General features: G+C 34.3%; 1 protein-coding gene across 2 annotated transcripts in view; it reads left to right on the top strand.

The window, feature by feature from the left end:
- Nucleotides 1-6,859: 6,859 nt before the first annotated feature.
- The window catches only part of Pxn (Peroxidasin), an 899,909-nt gene continuing 879,686 nt past the window's right edge, over nucleotides 6,860-27,082 (top strand). For both annotated transcript variants that reach the window (XM_081765474.1, XM_081765473.1), the window contains exon 1: nucleotides 6,860-6,878. The gene's annotated coding sequence lies outside the window, so the exon portion shown is untranslated. The remainder of the gene's footprint in view (nucleotides 6,879-27,082) is intronic.

A 27,082-nucleotide genomic window follows, 5' to 3' on the forward strand; every position in this document is an offset into this window, starting at 1 on the left:
TGCATTTATTAAAGGAGTGATTAATAAGATGGTCGCCACTGTAATAGGTGAATACACAAATGTAGCCAATTTTTTACTTTTCAGGTATTCCAGAATTTGTTGTGTGTGCTACATTCACCTAATTTAAGTAGATGATAAATTCACATTTTTTATATTAAGACAATAACTAACTCTATGGCCTATGGAACCTGAAGGTTCAATGTCGCGTTCACAAAAGCTCTCCACTGACTTCTATGCTTAGCCAATTGGATCCAGTTTCTACTTTGTATTCCTATCTCTGCGAGATCCATCTTAATATTGTCCTCCCATTTGCGCGTAGGTCTTACTAATGGTCGTTTTCTGATTGGTATTTCAGTCAAGACTTTGAAAGCGTTCCTACTTTCTTCCATTCTAACTACATGACCTGCCCACCTGAGCCTCCTAGACTTGACGACCCTAACAATGTTAGGTAAACCGTATAAATTATGTAGTTCCTCGTTATGAAGTTTCCCCGTTCCCGTTCCTCTTGGATCCGAATATTCGTCTCTGGATCTTGTTCTCAAATACTTTCAGTCTATGTTCTTCCCTTAGAGTAAGCGACCATGTTTCGCAACCATACAGAACAACAGGCATGATTATCGTTTTGTATAATTTAAGCTTCATTTCCTCGACAGAATTCGCGACGACAAGAGATTTTGAACTGAATAATAACACGAATTCCCTGCTTTTAGTCAACATTTAATTTCTTCGTGAATATGATTTTCGTCTGTTAATATTAATCCTAGATTGAAAATATCCACTTTTTCAAAAGTATTATTTAATGTTTTAACGCCTCCATAATTTGCCGTATTACGGTCCCGACGTACTTCCATATATTTAGTTTCCTCTGCATTTACTTTTAAGCCCATGCCCCTGCAGGCGTTTAATAAGATCTCTGCATTTCTTTCTATTGTTCTATCATCCCCTATTAAATTTACATAGTCAGATAATCCATAACCTGCTGAATACCGTTCAACTCTAGACCCTGGTTGCTATCTTTGATTTTCCAGAATAAAGGAATAATAATGGCGACAACGCATCTCCATCTGATCTCAAGTCAGAAGTGCAAGCAGCAGTTTAGTTCCTAACGGGGCAATGGAACGTTAAAATATAACTCATGTTTGCAGGAATGTAATTCTAAAATTTAGCTGTATTTTGACTCTACCAACACAAAATTATTTTCTAATTTTTATTTTGACTAATCTAAATTTTATTAATTATTCACAACTTTTACATAATATTTGCATGTCTTACATTGCTGTAATAAAAGGATGATATGGACATTAGGAAGCATCTACCACCTATCTCATGCTCTTCACAAAAATATGTCAAGCCAATGGATGAATTTGTATAAAGGTCAAACATTCAAATTTCCCAGATAGAACTGGCTCTTATAATGTTAGAATATACGTGTATCTATATATTAATATCCACACAAAATAAAAATTGAAATTGTACGAATATTTTTAATTTCGTTCAGTGCTAATAATTAATAGTAATCCCTTTCTCTTCAATTCAAAGAAAGGAGCGCAATGGGTTTGTGGTAGAACCATGGGTTCCCTCTAGAGTTCTCTTTCCCTTTTTCATTCCCATTCTTATTCTATCAGTTTTCACTCACTTTCATTACCCATTCGTTTCCTTTAGTCTAGAACTTATATATATATATTAGGGTGGTCCTTAATTACATGGCGAAATTGCTTTTTCCGAATTTCTTTGCTCCCAGCCCCTAAATTGGTTCCATGTCGGACCCAATTTATCCATGAAAAAAATGGGCTCAATCGAAGAATATTTAACCGACCCCCAAGCGACCTAAAGTTTGAATGCATATCCAATATGTTAATATATAGGAAAAGTCTGGAATAAACCCTTCTTACTTTAAAGCGGCTGAAGGGAAAGGGACCAAATCTTGGATACAGGGATTGGGAGTAATCCACATCTGACTGAGAAATAGCATGATGGCGGCCATTTTGAAGTCCGCAATTTTGTATTCGGACCCAAAATTTTAAATGGAAATGATGTTTTGTGACATCGTTTTTGGGTAACCTTTCCATTATAAAAACATATCTTCATATATTGTCAACTTATCTCTGGTCATTTAATTCTTTTTAGCTTTGAAATAATAGTTTATTATCTTTCAATATTGTTTTTTTTTTCTTTATAGGTTACTGAAATATTAATAAACTATTACATACATGTAACAAGGAAATAATTATACTATGTGTTGTTATATAATTACATCCCGTCGAAATACACACCAGCCTAGGCTATATTGAAATTATTTATATGAAATGAAATTATAATGAATGTTTAAAATGATAATAAAAGAAAGCTGAAGGCTGTGGATAATTAGCCAAATTCTACTGCATCATTAAGCCAATTTTTGTAGCATCTGAATACATTTTTCTGTGTTCACTGACTATCTACAATATCTATTGTTTCTCTTTTTCGGCCTTTGTTAAAATGTTCCCGTATTCTTGTATCAGTTTTACACCTCTCTCTGCAACATCTTTCACCACCACAATGTTTTTCAATATATTCAACCCACGTTGAAAGTTCACATCTTCTTTCCAAGTAAATGGACATTTGCATTTCTTTCTTTACTTTATGGTTTAATTCAAATAAGGGAAACTATTCAACAATCTTATAAATCTGCAGCCCGTACAGAGATATAAACTCACAGAATATTAAGTTTTATTACTTCCGAGCTTTTATTTTCCATAGCTGATAATTATTACATGTTCAGAGATAAGTGGAAAATAAAGGCCGACGTCTGTTTGTCGTCAAAAGCTACCTCAAAATTATATATCATTCGAGGTCTTTTCTATTTAAAATTTTGTGCCCGAATCCAAGATGGTGGACGTAAAGGTATGCCTCATCTCGGTCACTACTCAGTATCAGGTATGGATCTACTTCTACAACCTCTATCCAAGATATGATTCCTTTCCCTCAGCCATTTTTAAGTTACAAGAGTTTATTACAAACTTTTGCCAAATACTGTACATTGTAAAACATTCAGATGTTTAGGTCGCTTAGGGGTTGGGAGCAAAAAAATTCGGAAATCGAAAATTAAGGACCACCCTAATATATATATATATATATATATATATATATATATATATATATATATATATATATATATATATATATATATAATATAGTGAAAAATGCTTTGTACAGAGAAAATATTCTGCAAGTTATGATTATAACTTATCTGAGACTTTATTAGCGTTGATACAAAAGAAGTATTATGTTTCTGTACAAAGTTTAAAGTTCTATACACAAGCTTCAACTTCAACTTAAAAGTAGTAGTTTTAATACAATGACGAAAAGAGACGGAAGGTTGTGTAAGCATATTTTCTACAGAAAATTAGAAGCTTATGCAGTATGTAAAGAATACAATACCTAATGAGTGTAACGTGAAAAGTAGAAAATGTCCCATCAAAATATCATTATGATAACCAAATGTTTGATTATGACACTAAAAAATGTTTTATTCGACTGTGTGTTTTAAGATGAAAATGAGCTACTAGTATTCACAGAGCTATGAATATTGGAATGATTATTGGGGTTTGGAGAGTCTTACAAATGGAAGAAAAATAATGGTCAAAGTATGCATTAAAAGATACTATAAAATGAATATATCAGTGAATACTGTTTACGAAACATAGGTTTTAAAGTACCAAATCGTAGGGTAAGAAATAGCACGATTTTAGTTTCTCTGAATTGGAAATGGCAAATTTTAGAAAGATAAATTCTTTAAGTTTAGACTTACTGTATTAAGCAAGTGAAAATTTTGAGATTTGTCTGATAGTTTTTAGCCAATAAATTTTAGAAACATTAAGCTAAAATGTAATTTTAAGACTGCGGTTCTTAGCTTTCCGTTGTTTTAGATACATAGAGAGTTTGACATTTTTTTTTTACACCGTTTAAAAGGAATTAGTTTTTCTTAATTGACTTTTTCTTCATTGTATTTTATATTAGTGCGCTTCTTTTTACCGTTTTCTTATTTATTATTAATTATTATTATTATTAATATTGTATCGTAATATAATGCTCTGATACCACACAATGTGTATTTTTGCTAACAAGCTGAAATAAAGATTTATTATTATTATTATTATTATTATTATTATTATTATTATTATTATTATTATTATTATTATTAAAGAAAATTCGACGTTTCTTCTGAAGTGTACCTATGACCAATGAGCGGGAAGGAGGGGGATGCGAAATTTGAAGGGCTTACGGAGGGAGCATCAAGTAAACAAGGTTGTCAACCACTGATCTACTTGTAATTACAGGGTGACCTATCATTATGTACTGTATATGATGTTTGGCTTACTGTAGTATTTGTAATACTGGACAAAAGTTTCGATATGACAACACTGTGTAGCTTGAGAGTGAGGATAACAGTCATGGACTTAGAACCTTAGCAAGAGTGGCTGAACGAAACATTCCCGAACTGCTGGATCGGTCGACGTGGGTCTATGGAGTGGCCAGCTCGATATCCCGATTCGTCACCACCTGACTTTTTCTTATGGATGTTTCAAAGGACAAAGAGTATCAACATTTGATATGCAATTTGGCCGAACTACGGGAAGCTATCACAGAAGAGTTCCACAGGATACCAGTACGGGTCTGGAACTGCTTGCGATAACGTTGCTCTTCCTCTCCATGCATGATCGATTTGGATTATGTACTGGTGAACCATGCTATGGAAAACAGGGATCAACCCTAGGAACACCAAGGTATTTTGGGTTACATTAAAAACCAAGAGGTGTTGGCCTCAGAGTCCCCCCCCTCCCTTGATGTTCCTAGGGTTAACATTCTTGTAAGGATCTGTATGAGAGTAATGTGTTTATGTTCAGTTTATGTTGCTAGTTTCTTTATCGCAGTCTTTGAAACATCATATACATAATTATGGGCCACTCTTTATATTCTTGTTATTCATTGTTAGCATTGCTTTTGGCACTTATGAATAAGAGGATCAGTGGTTTGAAAACCGTGAGGAAACATTATGTGAATTAAGTTCTCAAATTATATACATAATGTTTGTCATGAAACTGAGTAAGTTACAAATGATTTAACCAAAGTTCCAGATTTGTGGAAGATAAAGATAAATTAAAATTGCTTTCTTCTTTTCAAATACTTCGGTTATTCACAGAGTCTATACTTTCATCGTCGAAATTGATTTTGTTACGATTTCGCAAGACAATAAATGCGAAATGAAGTGATTTGACCCGTGCTTAATTTACAAAGACGTAAAACTTAAATGATACTTTCATCTATATTATTTTGCTTATACAGATATGCATTATTATTCCACGACCGTATGTAACAATTGGAGGAATTGGCTTAGGTCCAAGACCTACAATTGTTTGTAATAATTGCTGGTTTGTAAAAGTTTACATCCGAGGATACGTATGATTTGAGAGGCATAATTGAAAAGAATTTTAGAAAAAAAGAACGAAGGGAGAAAAAAGATGCTTACATATTTAAAAGATTCGTGTGGTCATGACAAATGGAAAAGAAGGAAAGAAATGGATGAAGCAAAGTTTTATTTTTCTTTCTTTTTTTTTAGTTTCTAAGAACGAATTTTGAGAAGATAGATGTAGGAGATAAAAGAAAAAGAAAATTGAAAAGTGCTGATGGCAGCGAAAGCAATTGAAATTGCCATGGTCATCGTTCAGACGAAGATGAAAGGTTTGATATAATTCACGGCAGTTCTTTCTTATTAATTCTTGTGCTTTTGTACCTGTGAATTTCGCTGACAGGCTTCATTTCGATAAAGAGAAAGAAAGGTAATGGAGTATTTTTATCTTCATATTTCAGTTGGCATCCATTGCACAAAAAAAAAAAAAAAAAAAAACTTATGATTGCTGAAGTCGCTGGCATGCAACTGATGCCTCTGGCATTTTTTCTATTTTAAAGATTTTTTTTCCACAGTCTTATTGGCAGTGTTGTAAAATTTAATTCTGAAACAATATATCATCATCATTTTAATGAGCTATAATTATCATTACTAGATTTCCTGTATCAATGTATTGTCTGAAGCACAAGATTTTTTTCTCCTTCATCTGTCTCTGTCCTATACGTCCGCATTTCACGGAACCCATCTATTAGCACCCAGGAGTGTCTCTTTACCCTAAGGATGCATTGCCTGCGTAGAAACTAAAATACGCAGTAAAATTGTTCGAATGCACACTGATATCACTTAATATGCCTATTTAGCGTTCTGGTCTTGCGTATCTGAGTACTCTGTTTTTCTTGAATTCCTTCCTTACTATCTGAGTACGTTATTATGCATTGGCACAGTACCATCACATATAATCATTGCGTGTTCAGGCCGTACCCCATTATATTATCTTACTTATTACTTACTTTTAAAAAATAAGAGATAGAGAGAAGAAAAAAGAGAAGGTTTTCTACAAAGAAAGCACTGCGCGAGTTTACTTAAACCTTTTTTAAATGCATAATATTAATTATTGTTACTAAATGTTGTTTTAATTTATATTCAAATATAAATATTTTCTCAATTAATATTGAAACTAGAAATGTTAATAGATTTCTACTACTTCCGATTTTAGTAGAGGTTAAATATATTTTCGACACGCTTTTTGTTTCCCGGGCGGACTGGTAGACAGATGTAATTTTGTCACCCTGACGGACGAACACACGTACAGTCATGGTAAATTAATATTATGTATTATATTGCTAAACACTATATCCTAGAATATTAAGGCATATGTAATAGTTTGGCTTGTCGAAACTTTACCCTGTATATTTTCTTTCTTTTCCAGGTAAGTTTGACCTCTTCATCTAGTTTAGTACAGAACTACTAAAAAGAGAGACCAGCAAAGGTATTGTTAATTTTCTTTATGTTAAAAAAAAATAAAATAAGATTCACATTGTAAGCGTATCATTCATTTGACAGTGAAAATCAGTACGAATTATTCAGTATCATACTACTTAAAGCCGTTAAAGGTGAAACGAAGAAGTACTGTGTGTTTACGGCTTCTATATTGTAACACAATAGTAGAATAGAAACAGAAAACATGGCAGTCTACAGTACTGTAGACTGATACATCAGTATTACATAAAATCGTCAGAATGTCCTTCATATAGAAAAGCAGTAGAAGTGTATGCTCGTTGGGTTGCTAAGGTATAATCTTAGCCTAAGGTACAAACCTAAAGTACAAACTTAGAGCAAATGGGCGAAAGGAATCTTTTGTATGTGGACGATATACCGGTAATTTAATTTCCAGGTTGTTTATTGTTTGACTGTGTACAGTATTACGAAGCTTTGAAGATGTTGTTTCTGGTTATATAGTTCTAGCTATACGTTGGGCTAAAAAGAGGAAGATGTAATTTCGATATTAACAGGTCAAAATGTGTTGTTGAGTATGATTTTGGATATATAGAGTGGAACAAGAGTACGCATACCAATGATGTAAAGAATGCCATGTTCACGTGTGGTGTCTCGTGCCATAAATAATAAGTCATCGTCCAATGGATCTTGCAGAAAACACCCTTGATAACTAAATCACCAACCAGAACTCTCATTTCAAACAATTGACAGTCGCTTGTCAACTCCACATGTAGTCTTAGTTTCCACAGTTCCAAATGCTGTCCTTTAAGTTAGTGCTCAATTTCCTGTTCCCAAGACCAGCTTCCTTATTCTTACGTTGCTTGACATCTGTTACATATTAGCCATAGTATTGGGAAGAAAGAACAGACATACGAGTAGTGGGTGTTAAGACGTTGCAACTCCGCAAATGCGATCAAAAGAGGATGGAAGGAGGAAGATATACTATTGTAAAATTCAACATGGGTACTTCAAGGACATATGCCGAACTGCACTTCTATTGAGTGAACACACAATACGATACAGGAATCAATATTGAAATTGGAAATTGTTTTATTTTTTATTAGTTCCTGATTTAGTAAAAGAAAAGAGCTGACATGAAAGCTATTCTTGGATTCCTAAATCCATTCAAAAAAAAAAAAAAAAAAAACTTTTGTAGCTTCCGTTTACTATAGTTTTCGCTCTATTGAAATCAATATCGGAACAGGAAGTGGTAGATTCCTACTAATTCCTATTACAGTGAAGAAATAAAGATGGATGTGGAACCCTGCTCTTATGGTAGTAAATCTATATTAAGTAATTGCTTCTCACTATCTATTACCGTTTTTCCACTATTATGATCAGTATTGAAATCGAAAATCGTAAATTTTCTATCATTTCCAGTTTAAATACAGAGATAAACGTCGGATAGAATCGTATTCTTTGAGACACTGAATCCATATCAAAAATGACTTTCTCGTTATCCCTTACCGTTTTTGTTCTTTAAAGATGAATTTTAAAACCAGAATTGATTGGTGGTGGAAAGTACCGATTTTGGAGAAGCAAAAGGATTCCAAAAAAACGCTTCCTTTACTGCTTTTCCTCTGATGAGTTTCGATATGGCAACACTGTGAAGCCTGAGCGTGGGGATAACGGTCACTGGACTCGGAACCGTTGGCGTGTGCCAGATAGGATGGCGAAACGGCTATCTCTGGAATAGCGTGTGCATTGTATGCTGGATCGGTTGATGTAGGTCTGTGGAGTGGTCAGCTCGATCTCCCTATTTACCACCACCTGACTTTTTTCTTATGGTGTGTTTTAAAGGACAAAGTGTATCAACATCACATCGCAATTTGGGTGAACTATGGGAAGCTATCACAAACGAGTTTCACAGGAGTACGGGTCTGTGAAGTGGCTTGTGACAACGTTGCTCTTCGTCTCCAGGCATGTGTCAATTTGGATGGTGCATTAGTGGACCATGTCATGAAGAACAAAGATTAAAATTCTTGTAAGGAAAGGTTTGACAGTAATGTATTTATGTTCAAGTTTTATTGATAGTTTCTTTAACGCAGTCTTTGGAACATCATATACAGAACTATGAGTCACCCTGTATAAAGTAACTACAGCTTGAAAGTACTATAAAATATTGGTAAGAAAGAACTGCAAAGTAACTTTATAAGTAAGAACCAGTATTTTAAACACACATCGAGAAAAATTTCCAAGAACTGTAATAAAAGAACTTCACTCGCCTCTTTTAATAATGTAACTTTCGCACAGCAGAGAAAATAATAGATTTTCCCCAGCGTAATAACTTGGTATGATTTTCATTTTAAAGTGCTCATACGAACATCATTATCCACGTTTGTAATAAAAACTTACTTTATGTAATACTCTAATTCACTAAAGATACAAAGAAGCATATTAAAATATGAAAGCTTTTAGTTTCTTTTAGTCATAATAACACATACAGAGATAGGACGTACGTGTGTGTGTATTAACTGAAGTGATGCGTAGGTGGGTGGTCATGGAGAACGAAGCACGATTCGCAACTGTTTAAACAAGGTTCTAATTTCTAAATGACTCATTACAGCATAAGAAGAACACATTTTAATGAGACCTTTATGGCTACTGTAGTGCTCGCGGGCTTTTTAAGTTTTCTTGCATTTTAAATTAAGGTGGCTCCTTCACTCAGAAGTTCTTTTATGTCTAGAGTTATTATTTTTTTGTAAGAAGCAGAGATTTTTGCTTCACTTCTAGAACAGTGATACCAACTGCAGTTATTATTTTGACTTATACAATTTTGTTTTAGACCCATGAGGTATCTGCCTATGAGACTCCGAGAAGGCTATATTGTTATTTATTTATTTATTTATTTATTTATTTATTCAATGTGCACCTTCGTGGCGGTGTCGTCCTACTTGTGACAATCTTACGTGCGACAGGAGCTGTTAACTGTCGTATGAGCAACCGATTCGATCTGTTAACTGGTCTATGAGTCACTGATTCATTCATACTATCAAGTAAGGTAATGGTAAAAAGTTAACATCCCCTTTTCTTTAACTTTTTTCACGCTAGTGTGATTTAGAACCTAACAAAATGTACTATAAAAAAAATTACGTTCCTAGAGGTCTCATTTCTTCCACCTCTTTCAAAATTACAAGCAACATACACCTTAACAATTAAAACATTAAACCTTAATGAAATACCTAAAGGAAAAGCTTCAGTCCACTCCCTTACTTTACCTTTTGGATTGTTTAGAGTGCACTGTATTGTAGCTAATTGATGTTTGGTTGGGAATAGCCAATCATATGTAAGAGATCTTGAAAGCTGTCTTTTATTATTGAAATGTTTTTCTCATTTTATTCAGTCTTAGGTAGGCTAAAAAGTAGATAATTGGCAAAACTGTTTCACGTTTAAGTTTTCCAAAATAAAATATATTGCTTTGCTTAGTAAGTAATTAGATTTGAATTATATTGAATATAGAAAGCAGAGCTTTTAAGGGGATATTACAATTGGATTTTCAATAATTACATAGGAAACTTTTCATGGAGATATCCCTGTTGTCTCGTTAACTTATTTGGTATGTTTTATGTTAAATCTAACTCAAAATTAAGATAAGTTTTGTTTGCACTCACAGTAGGCCTAGAGGAAAATATATTTGATGAACAGTATCACTGGCACGCACATTTTCTATAGCAAGGTGGTTTGGAAGCTAATAACGTCAGAGGCAAATATGTTTTATGAGAGAGAATCATATCATCTTTCATCATCTCAATGTAAATGAATTGGTCGCTCATAGAACAAATAACATAAATTAAACCTAACTTTCTTACAAGGCTGTCTATATTCTTTATTATAAATTAACGAGAAATGTTACAGTTTCGGAAGTATATCACTTCCTTCTTCAGACTACTATTCCAACTGAAATCATAGATAACGTAACATAATTTGTTATCTCCATGTTACCTCAGGTTAAACGTTATCAAGCATTGCTTCTAAATTTGAATCGTCGACGTATAGCTGGAATCAAGATTAGAAGCAAGGTCCCCTTTGTAGATGCTGATGAAGAACCATCATTATATCATGTACTTCGTGAGATGAAACGAGGCCAAGGTAAGTGGATCCATCACATCCGTGATGAGGAAGGACAACTTCATGAAGATATTGCATCCATAAAAAATGTATTTCTGTCGTATTACCACAACCTATATAGTTTTTCTGAAATTCATAACATGCCTGAGGACTCTTTTGCACCACCCTCTTGTGTTCTTGAAAATACAGTAAAACAATTTCTTGTGCGCCCATTCACTATTGATGATGTACGACAGGCAGTAATGACAGCACCTAAAAGAAAATCTCCAGGACTAGATGGAATACCTGGAGAATTTTATGCTAAATTTTTTCCTCTCATCGGTGAAACACTAACTGCTCTTGTTAACGAATATTTCAGTGATAATCCACAGATTCTGTATCACACTCCTGGTGTTACAGTGTTTATACCTAAACAAGCACATCCTATAAATGTTAATCACTATCGACCGATAACTCTTCTCAATTGCGATTACAAGTTGCTTGCTCGTTGTTTGAACAATAGACTCCTACCATATATTGATATTCTTGCTGGACCATTTCAGTATGCACGAGGAGGTGAAAAGAAAATTTACTATGTGCTACAAACTGTACGTGATGTTATTGCAAATTACCAGTCTCAAAATACTAGTCATGCTTTGCTAGCCTTAGATTTCAACCAGGCATTTGATCGTGTAAATCACAATTATTTGTGGTCTTTGTTGCAACACATGGGAGTCGAAGATTTATTTATTCGTTGGATTCGAGTTTTGTATGATGCAGCACAATCGAAACTAAAAGTCAATGGGTTTCTGACAACTCCTATTGCTATAAAGCGTAGTGTCAGGCAAGGCTGTCCATTAAGTATGACTCTATTTATAATTTCTATATGCCCTTTACTATACAACATCAATCAACGTATACAAGGTCTTCGTATCTGTAATGTTCCTATCAAAGTGTGTAGTTTTGCTGATGACGTAAATGTGTTTTTGAGAGACCCACAGGATTTAGAACTTGTTGAAGACTGTGTTCAAAAATACTCTGAATATTCAGGTGCACTTCTTAATCGAGTAAAGACTAAACTCATGCCCTTAGGAAATGGTTCTACAAATTCATATGACCATTTTCAGAAAGTAGTGCCGGTTATGAAAATATTGGGCATTTATTTTTCAAGCAACTTACATGACAGCATATCAAAAAATTATGAAGATGTTTTTCTGAGGGTGAGATCTGTTTTACATCAACACCAATATCGTCAACTTTCGTTGATATCTCGTGCATATTTTGTGAATACATATGCCTTTTCCAAGTTGTGGTATATCTGTCAAATTTTGCCAATGCCTAAACCTTATATTCACAAATTTACAAGTATAGGTAACTGGTTTATGTGGGCAGGTATGATTTTTCGAGTACGCTATCCAGCTACATGTTTGCCATATCATGAAGGAGGATTGAACTTGATACATGTTGAAAGTAAAATGAAAGCTTTATTTTACCACAGAGGATTCCAAAACATTCAAGGCATTGGAGATCAACTCAGCACTACATTACTTTCATCTCTCGTCGCTACCAATGATAAAACATTACCAGTGTCTTTGCCTCTCATTCCTCCCGAATTTTGGTATTTTACAGAGGTTCTATGTACTTATTTTTATTTGTCTGCCAGTGGCGCCCAAAATCTTCCTCAACGTGTGAAACTTCTTTATACTCTGCTTTTACAACAACAAAATAGCCGCTGTCATCACATAATCTTCACATTACCAAATGAGAATTGGAAACAGATCTGGAGGAACATTTCCTTCAATTTTATATCAACTTCAGCTCGTTCGTTATGGTACAGGGTTGTTAATAACATCATAGACACTAAGGCAAAACGACATCATCTCCAGATTACTGACGACAATCGATGTGATATCTGTGGAAAAGTGGATACGTTGGAACATCGTTTCACGCTTTGCAACAGATCAACACCAGTTTGGAAAATCTATTGTGAAATGATTCAATACCTGTGTAAAATCAGCTGCGACTGTGTTACTGTCCAAATGCTCCTGTTACCTGATTTCAAGTATTTTCCAAAACAGAAACATCATTCTGTCATTTGGCTGAGTGCGAACACAATTGAATTTATTCTGTCTCCTTGTTCTCCTGAAGCACGTCACACGTACAAGGACTTCCTGTGTTTACGATATGGTAAATTCCCTCCGCCAAGAAAGAAAATATTATTTGCTAATTATCTGAATTATCTCTTCTATGGTCAATCTTTATAATTTTTATATTACACATTCTGTACTGACAATGTAATTATAACTGTCAATTATGTAACTTTATTATTGTAATTCGACAATAATGTAAATAATAAGTGAATAATAATAATAAAAAGTGAAAAAAAAAATCAAGAATCATTTTTTTTCATTAAAATTCAAAATATATGTCCATTGTTGTGACAATTTTAAACTCTTAACAGAAATAATACATTGTTAATTAATCTTTATATTTCTTTTAACATATATTAACTAAATTAAATACTAATTAACTATCTAAATATTGAAATTTTCTACCTAATATTGAATACTAAATTTTCTACCTGAATATTGATTACTAATTAACTACGTGAATATTGAAAAAAACATATAAATAAAATTTAACCCTATATTGTCCTTATATTCTACTTTTCTTCTTTCTTCCCTTTTCAAAATGTCTTCCCATTCTTCATTAATACTCAAACCACTATTCAAGTTCATAGCTTTAACGTACACTTCTTTTATCCTCTTCGCTTCTTTCCACTTTCCACTTCAAACCACGTTAAAGCTATGAACTTGAATAATGGTTTGAGTATTAATGAAGAATGGGAGGACATTTTGAAAAGGGAAGAAAGAAGAAAGAAGAAAAGTAGAATATAAGGACAATATAGGGTTAAATTTTATTTATATGTTTTTCAATATTCACGTAGTTAATTAGTAATCAATATTCAGGTAGAAAATTTAGTATTCAATATTAGGTAGAAAATTTCAATATTTAGATAGTTAATTAGTATTTAATTTAGTTAATATATGTTAAAAGAAATATAAAGATTAATTAACAATGTATTATTTCTGTTAAGAGTTTAAAATTGTCACAACAATGGACATATATTTTGAATTTTAATGAAAAAAAAATGATTCTTGATTGGTAGAGATAACAAATTTTATGTTACGTTATCTATGATTTCAGTTGGAATAGTAGTCTGAAGAAGGAAGTGATATACTTCCGAAACTGTAACATTTCTCGTTATTTATAATAAAGAATATAGACAGCCTTGTAAGAAAGTTATGTTTAATTTATGTTTAAGATGGACACAAGGCCTTTTTATAAAAATATCTATGTTAGAACAAATAACAGTTCCTGTCGCTAATAGGACTGTCGCTTCTAGGATTAATTCCCTTCGTGACTGCATCTAGCCGGTGGGGACCCCAAGATTCATATAAATATTCAAATATAGCGAAACCTCGATTAACGAAAACCTCCCTAATACAGTCAGACTTTTTTGTTCCGAGCGGCAAAAATATGTGTATTAATATGGGACGGACCCCTCCTTTTTACAGTCACTTTCGGATACAGACACGGACAGTTCAGTTGCTATATATGGAGCATTGGACGTATGGTTCAGTGACTTTGACTTTGACTTGGACTTAGAAATATTTAGAGAGCTTCGAAATGTAGGAGGAAGATGGAGAAGATAGAATGGACAGAGAGAGCAACAAACGCACTACCAGATGATAATCTGCTGAGAAGTAAGTCTGATTGCCTGATGTTTTGATTGAAACGCTTGTTCACGTCCATATTTGTAACAAAGATAGAAGCTTTATCAATGATCACTTAGAATGCAGTGCTTTCTTCCTCTTGCAAGTGGTCGGAGTAAGAGGTGATCATTGTATAAGGGTTCAAAGTACACTAAAATTAACGATATTTTACATGGGTTCCTGGAAAAAAAGAATCATTAACAGAGTTTGTCGCTTATGAGAAGTTTACCCTAATTAAAAGGCAATTTTTGAACATTTAGAAGCGGCTAGAAAATCAATAGATGAAATTCCTTGAAAGTAATTAGCAGGCTTCCAGAAAATGTTGTCCAGCGGGAGTCGAAATGTGAGGGGGTTGAACTGGGAGAGTTCAAAGAGTCAAGAGTGACATGTGCTGGCAATTTATTTTATTTTAGGTTGGTTGCGGGGTGGAGATGGGGAAAGTTCACTACCCGAATTTATACCTGAAAGAAACACTGGTACTTACTGTCATCAGTGCATCAGGGTAGGGAGGGAGATGCTTCATCCGACCGGTAGACTTCAAAAGATTCGTCTTAGAAGGTCTGGTGCTGTAGCTCTGTAAGAAATGTTACAGAAGAGCACAGGATTTCTATTTCGAAAGCTCCCCTTTCAACAATTCACTCATGAAATTGCAGAAGACTTCCACTATAGTTCCAAAGCTTAGCTGCAAAGGCATGTGAAGCTTTCTTATTAAGATTTTCGAAGAAAAACTGATAAATTCACGCCAACAGAGTCACAATTGGATCAAATTGATTTAAGTTTAACGTTTAATTTGAGGACCGAGGCTATATATATGAAACGGAACCACTATTTGAAATGGGATCCAAACCACTATTCGGATTTGTATTCCAAGCACACCCCCACCGTATATCGAACTCGGACCTATGCACACTGAAACCATATGTTTCAGCCGCTCGACTACAAGAGTCATTAGGTCGCTTATCATATCCGTAGAGAATGTGCATAATCGTGGAAACCTGCGATACAAGTACTAGCTCCGAAGATTAGTCTAAAAGCTTTCACCAACAAGATTTCATGGGGTATGAGTTGCATTTCTGCTGTATACGTAAACTATTATGTTCAAAACCAATACTGAAGCTAACAGAAGGTTAGTTCTTTAACGTGATGAAAGTAACGTTTTCGAAGGTGCCTTCTTAGTTTCCGTATTAATGTTTACAATGTAAATTAGCCCTTAGTTAGTAGCTGGAAGTTTGTTAATATGTTGTTTCTAGATTTGGATTGTTTGATAAACTATAAATAATGCATTTAGACTGAACTGAGGCGGTTGCAATACACAGAAGCCCTATTTTTGAAATCAAATTGATAAGTTTTTAAAGAAACTCATCATAATTATCACTATTCGAAGTTCACTTCTTCTCCATTGAGAAGTTTCTGTGCCTCATGGCTGTGGTTTGCATACCACAGCCACCTACAAACTTTGTATTTATTTAATAGCTAATTATTTTCGATTAGTCTGAAACAATCAGTTTGGACTGAATTGAGGCGTTTATCACATGCGAGCAGTCCAATTTTCAGTATGTAGCGATGTTTTTGTTCGAAGTTGCCAGTTTGTGTTAAAAATTTAAAGAAAAAGGATAAGAAAAGAGTTTACTTTAGATAATTAATTCCTTGCAACGATAAATTATGTGTTTTACCAGCTAACATTACTCCCGTAGAACTTTTCCAAAGTGTGTAAGCTTTAATACTTGCCCCCTCCCCAGAAAAAAAATATGAAGTTAGCCACCATAGAAAATACGAAGTCGCCCACCTAAAATTTATATAAATATAAAATTTGAGCCTTTCAAGAATTTAAAATCTTAATAACATTTTTATTACTTCTAGGGGCTTCAGCAGCGTCGTAGTCAGAAGGTGGTCGCATGGAGGCTGAGCCCCTTGGCCACCCCATAGCTACGGTCCTGGGCCTCAGTTGACGTGTTACGGAAATGAACCCAGATTACATTTATCTTTCATCTTAGGCAGGGGTAAAACTGGATCTGAAAAGATAGGAAGACGGATGACGTCACGCCCTCCCCCGTGCATATCTTTGTCCGTGTACTTTTTTAGGAAGTGGAGGGACGCCATAGATATTTTTGGAAGTGGGGGAGCGGCGTCTATTCGCATACCTCCTCACTTTTACTCCTGATCCTAGGGAAATATAGCTTGTTTGGATGATGAGCAGCAACAGCATTTTTAGTTCTTTCCATTTCTTTTTGAAACGGTTTGGTGGCCTCATTTAATGCTTCGCAAGTTAAATTGAATGATCGACATTTGACAACTTAAAGCCTTATGAAATATATATTGTTTCTCGGGGCCTTAATAGTATGCTTAATAGAATTACTCGAAATCACATTTTCGTTCCATTTAAGATTTTTTTTTTTTTTTAATCGAAAGGCGGGGAGCTTAAATGAATGAACAGTTACACCCTGTCTCCCACAAGTTACGGCACTGGCTAAGATTCACATACGATATTAAATAAATATTTAGTTTTGTAAGGTTATATTTTTGTTGTGTTATGGTAATGAAATGATTATTAACTGAGTTCTCAAAATTCGCACTATTAATTTGTCTAAAGTAAAATCAAGTGTTTTACCACTTGGGTTAATTCACTTTTCAGTTCTCATTGATCAATTCGAATTAACGATATTCAGCAATTCAATGATCTTTAGAAAATACAATATCGGAGATGATTGATTGTTAATTAAACAATCAACAATAACTGTTATCAGGCCCGGACTGACTCATCGCCGCCCAGATCAAAAGAGGGGCCAGATCAAAAGAGGGCTGAATAAAAATTTTAATAAAGAGAGGAGGTCAGGAGGAAGAGAAAAAATGTGGAAAACGTGTGCATCAACTAATATCCTTGTGAACAATCACGGCGGCAAATCTGCATATATCAAGCTCTTTGAGCGTTTCATTAAAATTTTGTTGAGACTCACGTCCTCTATAAAGTGAGAATGGGGTATGTCAGCTTCAGAGTCATGTCGGAGCAAGCAAAAACAATAGTTAAATCTAACATGCTTAATGTACGGTGTGGTTACTAAGGAATAATGTGCTTTATCTAAGATAATAGTGTCCTTTTAATGTGGGAAAACAGAGGGCAGTTGGGGTAATGATGGTTAGTGAGGTCGGGGCCAATTAGTAGCCAGTCCGGCTCTGACTGTTACAAATATCGAACTCCTTAGAAATGTTACGAATTGTGTGTTTTAAGTTATTTGCATATTTGAGCGTTTAGTGTTGGAGTTTACCCAGATATAGACCCTACGTAGATAAGTTGTAAATATACAAGTAGTTATTTTATTCCCAACATTTTTTTTAAAAAGTACGTGCTTGTACGAAAATTCTTGTCATGCTTTCTAAATTTAAAACTGTTTTTAGTATTGCAAACAAAATATGGTGTTGCTCTACATAAATATGCTTTGCATCATTCTTTTTGTCGCTAGTCAGAAGATAGAGTACGTAAACACGTATAGAATTTATGTATTTATGGAAATTTGAAAGTTAGTGCAGTGGAAGTTAAATTTAAATGTGTTTCTTTTTATTATTATTATACAATGCAGCGTTTCTAAATAACAACACGTTCTTTAATTTGCTAGATACGTGCTTTTTTTCTTTTTACATTAATTATAAATATCAGTATTTTACGCCAAGATGAGATTAAGGTATGACCTAGTGCAGTGATTCTCAACCTTTTTTGACTGACGACATACTTTACTGAACTCCAAAACATCGCGACACACTTGTTTGATAATTTTACTATAATTAATAATAATAATAATAATAATAATAATAATAGTGAAACCAATTAGTTTTTATTGATTCTATATAGCACTGAGCATTATTGCTACCGCTGGAAGTGTTTACTGGTACAGTCTGTCTCGATTTTAACTAATTGTTATTAAATTCTTCATGATTTTTAAATTCTAAAATTTCACTATACATCTTAGGGGACTATATGACACACCAGTGTGTCGCGTCAATTTGCAGGAAGTCGTACCAGTACTTATGATTATTTCTTATTTCTGTTTGGAATTTTTCATGTAAAAGCAAGAGTGTTTGACATCTTAGTTCAGTCTGTGCACTATTTCCTTATTAAACATCATTCCAAACTGTGATGGTTCGAGCTTAGAATAGCAAAATGCCCTGGTGAAATTTTTACTACATTAATTAAAATTTCTCAGTTAGCTAAGCGTCTTCGCTAAGATCCACTTTTTCGTTTGTTTGGTGTGTTGCAACATATCTGTTCACACGTGGAAATGTTTGTGACGTTAGGTTTTACTAGTCAGCCTAACCTTTAACGGGAAAGATACTGCTTTCTTATATGCTGCAGCACCATACGAGAAATTAAGAGCAATACCACATACATAGCGAAGAGCATACCACTTTCGCAAGTTTCAAAAACGCGAAAACTCATTAGTTCTTCATAAGTACCATGGGTGCCATACCATACCATACCAAACAAATAAGGTAACTAGACTTTACTACGTAGTTAACGATGGTGTGGAAAATATAGTTACATTTTGCACTGCAGCAAACTTTCATATGCGAAGTTGGACACGTTCTACATAGACGAGATTAAAAAATTGACCGGGTCTGTTTACAATTTATGGATGCAAAGAAATACAATATGTGCCTTAACTATTTTTGTTGTTACACAACAAACTACCACGTAGTAGTACATCTGTATTTAAATACGTACATAGTTTCAGAGTGGTTGAAGATAGATGTAGTATATTGTTTAATCTAGGGTTTCACGGAACAATATTTCCCACCTCTAGTAATATAAAATTTTAACTCTAACTTTTATTTTATTTTACGTCAGAGGAAGTAGCCTACATTCCGTCTTCTGTGTAACTATCTTTACAAAGTATTATGTTCTTAGCTCATACATATACAATTTGTAGCTATTGTTCTTAAGAAATTTTGCTTTACATCCTTTTTATACTTACTCCGTAAGACCAGAACTGGATTTAGGTTTAATGAGGCCCTAAGCTATTTAAGGTAATCCGGCCTTTTATATGTTCAGGTGTCCTTTAACTGATATTTTAGAGAGCAGGCTTGCAGGAGGAGCACTATTACTTATATCATAGAAGTACACTGTTGTTGTATGTAGATTTTCTTTTATTTATTTTTTTTATTTTTGAAAATGTACGTCTAGTTTTTTTTTCTTTAAATTTTTTGAGGTTCACAAGGGAGTGGGGCCCGAAGCGATAGTTTATATGTAAATCCGGTACTCGCTAAAACTACTACCAATTTATACAAGAGTCAGTACTTCCTTTGAATACTTCTATGGTCATTAAATGTATGTTGGAGGACTTGACTAATAATTAGTTCACATAATGAGTGCCGATTATTAAAGAAAGTTTTATTACTTCTCCCACTAAGGCGATGATGTACGTAGATAGATTTGACTATCTTCACTGAAGACTTTGTCTGCTCATCCTTCAAATCTGTTTTCAGTTTAATCAGAGCCAAGCTCTAGAATACATGTACTGACATTAAGTGGTCCTGGATGAATAATGGTGTGTCGGATCCTTCGCAGAGTTGATTATGCTTACAATTCACAAATGACAAATGTGCTTCAGACTACGTAGTATGGCGTGACCTTCCCGGGCGAAAGTATCTGAATTCAGCATTACATGAGCACTGCCTTTGCCAAAATCAATGTATGCGGACTTTAATTAACCTATTCATAGGGCAGTAAACTACTTTTTCCTGGTAATCAAACCAAAAGTTATGGTTTTTACTAAAAACTGATTAGAAAAGATTTTAAAGAAATGCCTCTAAATGTTTAAAAAATATATTTTATTTGGTTTACAAGCAGTATGTGTGTCTTGTCAATGTTAGAAGTATGTGTGTCACTGTTAAGAGAAATCAAACCATACTAGATACAGTCTGCAACTTACCAGTGTATATTTTTCATATAGAGTGAGTCAATAAATAAATAAATAAATAAATAAATAAATATTGTATCTATTCTAACAGAACAAAAACTATCAACCTCAGTTTGGCAACGAACTACATACCTTTTGGTACCATCAAAATGGTTCCCGTGTCTTGATTTTCTCGTTTGAATTTTTGCATTTCTCTTTAATCTTCATTCCTCATCACAAAAAATTTAGTAGAATGATTGAATATTTAAAAAAACAGAAAAAAATATTTTTAGGTCTTCAGAATTGTCGAATAGTCGACCCATTTGGTTTCATTTTAGCGTTGTATTCCATGCACAGATTAATATTTTGCATCCTGAGCATTATACTAACCTGTTAATGTCAACATCATTCTGGGTAGTCTATCAAGATGTCCAGTAATCTGGTATCCGTAATTACTCCCATAGGAGTACATGAAGAACCGATGTGTTGACCAATCTATGTGGTTATGCCCTCGCTTATCTTTGGGGCAGTGCTGTGCTGGTGTATTCCCATCTATGTAAACAGTCAGGACCCGTTACACCACAGAAGAGAGAAACAGCCGATTAGGATCTCGTTAGAATAACACTTTCCAGTATATGTCATGCCAAAAGTCCTAATTCTGATTAGTATGATTTTTTTCTGTTTTAACAGGAAATCAATTCAAAACTCTTTATAGGCTCAACTGACAGAGAATCCCTGTACATTTCAGGCTCAATTTTCTTACGTGTCAGTTACTGATTTTCATTTGGGACTGAATATGATTACTCCGGAATAACTCAATTGGGAATAGCTATCTCAATTGAGATTGATAATTAAGCATTATTCAAAGCATAAATATACAATAAACTATTGAACGTAAAGGCAAACTAATTTATAGAAATGCCAAATTTCTATAAATTGGCGTATCGTAATTACCTTGTGCTTTTGGGTTCGAATGTTTCAACAGCGCTTTTGGTTGGTATTTCCATCTAAAATCCAAATACTATCGGAAACAGTTATGTTTATTTAACTGGTGTTTTGTAACAGTAGGGAGTTTTTTTTCTAACATTACCGGTAGGCCTATAGTTAAGTTATAGTTTAATTATTAACACTGAATTATTATTTCGGAAGATAGCAACACTGTTTCTATATTTTTTTGATATAAAAAAAAGCCTAGCATATTTTATTTTGTTCCTTTTGCATGGCTTCCTTTACTAACAAAGACCTCCTGCCAGTACGTACATTGCTCATTTAAGCTTTAACCATCAAAAGGATGTGGAACAACACAAAGAAGGCTCGTTGTATAAAGTACTTTTCTTTTTTCAAAAGGGATGGGGGGAGTTCCCGACCAACGTATCCCTTTTTTTAAGGGCGGGAGAGAAGTCCTTTTCCTTACTGTTTGCAGAAAATTCATTTCTTCCGACTCCCCCTACTACCCTCTGTCTTAGATCCTAAAAGAACTCGCCTTAGAAGACATCTCATTTGGAGAGCTTGATTACATAAAACAAGACTGCTTCTTTCTACAGCAAAGCTGTTTTTTTTTACATACTTTCTTTTTTTTAAAAAAAAAGAAAGAAAGAAACGTAAAGACAAGCCAAGAGCTATAAATGTCAAATTTAACAAGATTCTTAAGAAGAGACATGATTATCTTTTAATTTTGGGCTCAGGTGTTTCAACAGAACCTTTCTGTTGGTATTTCCAATTAAAATCTGATTAATATAATTATAAGGAAATTAAATTTAGAACATTCTTTCGATAGTCTTACATATTGACTTAATTATAGTTTAATCGAAAAAGATGCAAACGGCGAATCAGTAAACTATATTTTACGTACTTCAGAACGAAATTTCTCAAGATTCAAGTTCATTAGGAAATAGTATGAAATCTCTGATTCAACACTAAATGTAAATGTGTTGACGTACCGTATCGTTCATATACATTTGAAAATATGTAACCATAAAATCAAAGTATGCAAATGTATGTACTTATAATTAGTGTTATCCACGAGAGGAAAAGTACAATTCGAGAAGATATGAGAAACATGACTGTTCTCGTTTCCTTTTCCAGGCGAGACGATAAATTTCTCGAATGTCATGGGTAACACTAGTTTACCCAAGTTTTAGATCTCTGACATTGTTTTAGTGTTACATAATTCATAGGATAAAACGTAATTAATTAATTTTGTACTATAATGTACTACAAAATAATTTTACAAATACAGTGAAGAGCATTTATCAATATTTAAAGATACGCAAGTCATTACAAAATATACTCTAATAATAAGTATGATTTTAATGCTGTTACATCACACCTTTCATCGAGCTTTCGTGACGCGGAAGGATTCTGATTTCAGTAGTTGAAATTCAGGAAACGAATCAGGATCTAAATTTCGTACATAAATTCCAAAAATGACAAGAAAATTCGTGACAAGACAAAACTTCTATAAAGTTTCCCAGACTTCTCGTCTCGTCTCATGGGCTACACTACTTAAAGCCTGTGACAAACATCTTGGCATTTCAGCTAAACGAATAAAACGCAGTCTCTGGCGCGACTTGCCAAGTGGTAAAGGGGTGTGGCTATGGCTATACAGACAAACTATACGCGATCAGGTGACAGGGGATAGACGTAGATGTGTACAAAATAAACGTGGCAATACCGCTGGCCTCTCAATTTGCAACTGGCAATTTGCTAGCAGCATTTAAAGAAAACTTGGAGCGCCGCCTTCAAATGCCAAGATGTTTGTCACGCTGTTTAGAATTGTATGGTTAAATGCAGTCATCTGGGTGCACGTAAGCTACACTCAATCCGATTTTTTTTTTTAATTTGGTGAAAAGCCTAAAGACAATGAAGATGTCATAAATCTAGAAAATTAGACAGATAATGTCTCCAAAATACTATTAAGTGAAGTAATAATTGTTTTTTAAGAACTTACCATAGAGCAGAACTTTGTGGGCCCAAGGTTTTGCCATAAACTGCGCACTCAAATTCCTAACTCGTAAGAAAAGACGTGGAAACAGTTCTTAAATATCTTTAAAATCATTTTGCAGATAATATCTAACTCGGTAGGATACCGGACATATGGTCCGATTTTTTTAAAAAGAAAAATTGAGGCATATCTTTTGGGAGGACACAAACAACTGCATCAACTTCAAGATTCGTAACATATAAGCAAATTCTAATGTTAATTTCGTTGCAATGTTCAATTTCCAAGGAAAAACAAAATATGCCCGTTGCAGCTGTAAACACGAAGAAAATAAACATATTCGAAAGGGTATTTCGAAAAGTTTCAAGGTCTGATACTGAAACATGGCGCCACTGATAATAAACTGTCCACGTCTTAAGTGCAATCTATGGAAGAAATAATGTATCAGTGGCAACTGTCTATCTGCATCAGTTTGTTGGAGTGATTCATTTGAATTAATCGCTCTGTGTTTACCTCGCATACTGCATGCCAATGCTCCAGTCCACTCAGTTGTTGTTGGCAAGGCTGCAGTGTTAAATCTGGGCTGTATGGTGGGTGATAAATCTTCTCAAAGCAATAGTTTTACAGCTTTTTTCACTGCAGATTTGTTAACAACAAATGTATGGACTGGAGCATTGCCGCGCAATATGTGAGGTCAACGCACAGCGATTGATTCAGTTGATTGATTGATTTTTAATTTAGCGTCTCTTTCAGCAGCGAGGCTATACGAAATGTGGGCTTACAGCTTAACGTGGGATCCAAATCACATGAGCTTCCCCGGGAATTGAACGTGGATCTCCCAAGCCAAAGGCGCGTACGCTTACCGCTTAGCAACGACGGAGCTCACTTGTCATTTTGATTTGCTGTAAAGCGTCTTTCTCTTCCCTCGAGGATTACAGAGTTGCCAGCTATAGATGAGTAATTTTTTATCGCAAATTTTAACTTAAAAACTCAGGTTATCAATTATGTGGAAATTCTAGTTGCTTATCATTAATTAACCTAAAACATACCTGTTTCGGTAATTTAACAATAACAGTGTAAGTAGGGATCGCGTTTCTGTCAAAAAAAAAACCACCCATTTTACGGACGTGCATTAAATAGCCTTTTTACATGGCAACACTGGATCAGCTTTGTCACATTTTCGCACCAATGGATAAGTGTTGATGCATACTGCACATATACACAGGAATTCACCTACAGGAAATCAGTTCTCTGCAACTGAACATTGATTTTTTTTATTTTGTACATTTTTTATTTTACACTTTCGGTACTCTCTTTCGTTACTACACAAACACATTACAAATTGAAACATTGGTCATGATCTGGAAAATATCTACATTAGAACACGTTTACATTTGTTTCCAGTCTCAGGTCTTTATTGTTTTTGGTTCAAACGATAAGTGCAATCAAACTTTGGGTTGCGCAACTTTACGGACACACTGTATTTAGACTTGATTTCAATATAGGTATTTTTTTTTATTAAACCTGCAATTTCAGTCCGAATTATATGGAGTGGGTCTGTCCCAAAGTTTAAGGGTACGCGCACCCTCATAAAAACAAAACACTGCTTTCTACTAACTGACGTAGGTAGATAGTTGAAATTGATACATTACTTCTTTCGTAGATGGCACTATATGCCATGAACAACTTATAACCAGTGACGTAATATTTACAGTGTCAGACCAGAAAATTTTCTGTTGGTACCCTCATAATATTTCCATAATCCGTATTGTAAAAGTTTGATTGTATAACTGTTGTGTCGTTATGCCCTTAAGAGATGTCGAGTTTTGTTTCTGTGAAACCTAAAACTGTCGATTTTTCTTAAGTTTGTCACGCATGTGCCAAACTTATAGCTGGCTCACTTTCTAGATTTTTTAAACTTTCTTTGTTGCATTTAAGTTACTCACCAAAATCCAAAATAATGGGACATAGCATAGCAAAGATCCTTTAAAAAATTATCTACTGTCAAAGGAAAAAGTGAATCTGAAAAGGTAGTGGGACGCATGACGTCACGCCGTCCCCCGGGCCTATCTTTGCCCATTGTAATTTTTTAGAAAGTGAGGGAACGCCTCAGATATTTTCTGGAAGTGCGCGAACGGCGTCCCCCTGCACTTTCATCCCTGTCTACTGTAGTTACGGTACTTTTGTATTTCAAATAGTTTGCAGCCTTATGACAATTAAGTAATTATCTTGAATCTGAAATAATGCTTATCATGTCAGGCTAATAACTAGTTGTCTTCACTAAAATTTTCAGATTGAACCGTTATTTTGTTACTCATTAATACAAGAAATTTTTATCCATACCTCGTGTCGCAGAGCGTTTTTTTTTTTTTTTTCAAGACAATACAAGTTGTATAGATTTTTGTGGGTTAATCGTAGGCGTTGCAGCAAAATTCCATGTTGAAATAAATCTTCAGAAAGAGACATTGTCGCTGGGCTTATCTTTCTCTATTTCTTCCTTATCCTCTTGTGTTTCTTTTGGTATTCTTAATTTCCGTGACAATGATAACGGACTGCGGGTGGAGTCGGGTAAGTCACGGTACTTTAAAAGGATTACCTCGACAGCACAGGTCACGAAACACTATAACAATTCAAAGAAGTCAGTCCAATATCTGTAAAATGTCTCTTGACAGAGACCCAAATGTTAACTGATTTTTTAAAAAGAATATACATACATATTTAAACACTCAGTTCGTAACTACTTATATTCAACACATGATAATTTAGAGTAAAAATCTAATTTTTCATAAATATTGTTTGTATAACGTTAGTTGGAAAGTTTGAAATAAAATCCATGACATTAATATTTTGGTTCAAAATTGTCGCAAAATTCCTCTTCAATATTCTAGTGGCTAGCACACGTCTCATGGTACACAAAGTCCCAAGTTCGATTCCCGATGGGAGAGCATCGAAAGGACTACAGTGATTCAGATGCCACTTAAAAAGGTAGATATATCCCAGGCGCGTACCCAGAAATTTTTGTTGGGGATCCAAGCTTTTGGGGAAAGGTCCAATACTACAAGCCACTACGTTTATGTAGTATTGAACAGGTAATATTCTGTATCCGATAAGTAACTTTAAAATATTTTCACATGTATTTTCAGAAAAACAAATTATAGAACTAGACACATGTGTTTTTATAAGAGAAAGAGTACAGATGTAGTGTAAAATCAAATGTTTGTTACATCAATCATTGACCTGTTAAACAAGTATAATTTTATTAAGGAAGCGTACAAATGTATGTGGAGTCCCGTAGGTGCAGCCCGGGGATAGGGTTGCCATATGTCTTTGCTTCGTACGTACTGTTTCTATTTTTGGGTTCTTGTCTGTGTCTGTATCCTACAAAGCATGACATAGGAAAATGTCCGTATTTGACAGTTTTTGGAGCTTGCCGAAAATTTCCGAGTCGACAATCGCTAAAATCTCGGGCAAAAAGAATCACGTTTTCATCATATAACTTATATTTTAATTACTATTAATAAAGTAGGTTATATTTTTAAAGAGT

Source organism: Thermobia domestica, chromosome 7 (assembly GCF_964235325.1).
Source record: "Thermobia domestica chromosome 7, izTheDome1.hap1.1, whole genome shotgun sequence".
NCBI lineage: Eukaryota > Metazoa > Arthropoda > Insecta > Zygentoma > Lepismatidae > Thermobia > Thermobia domestica.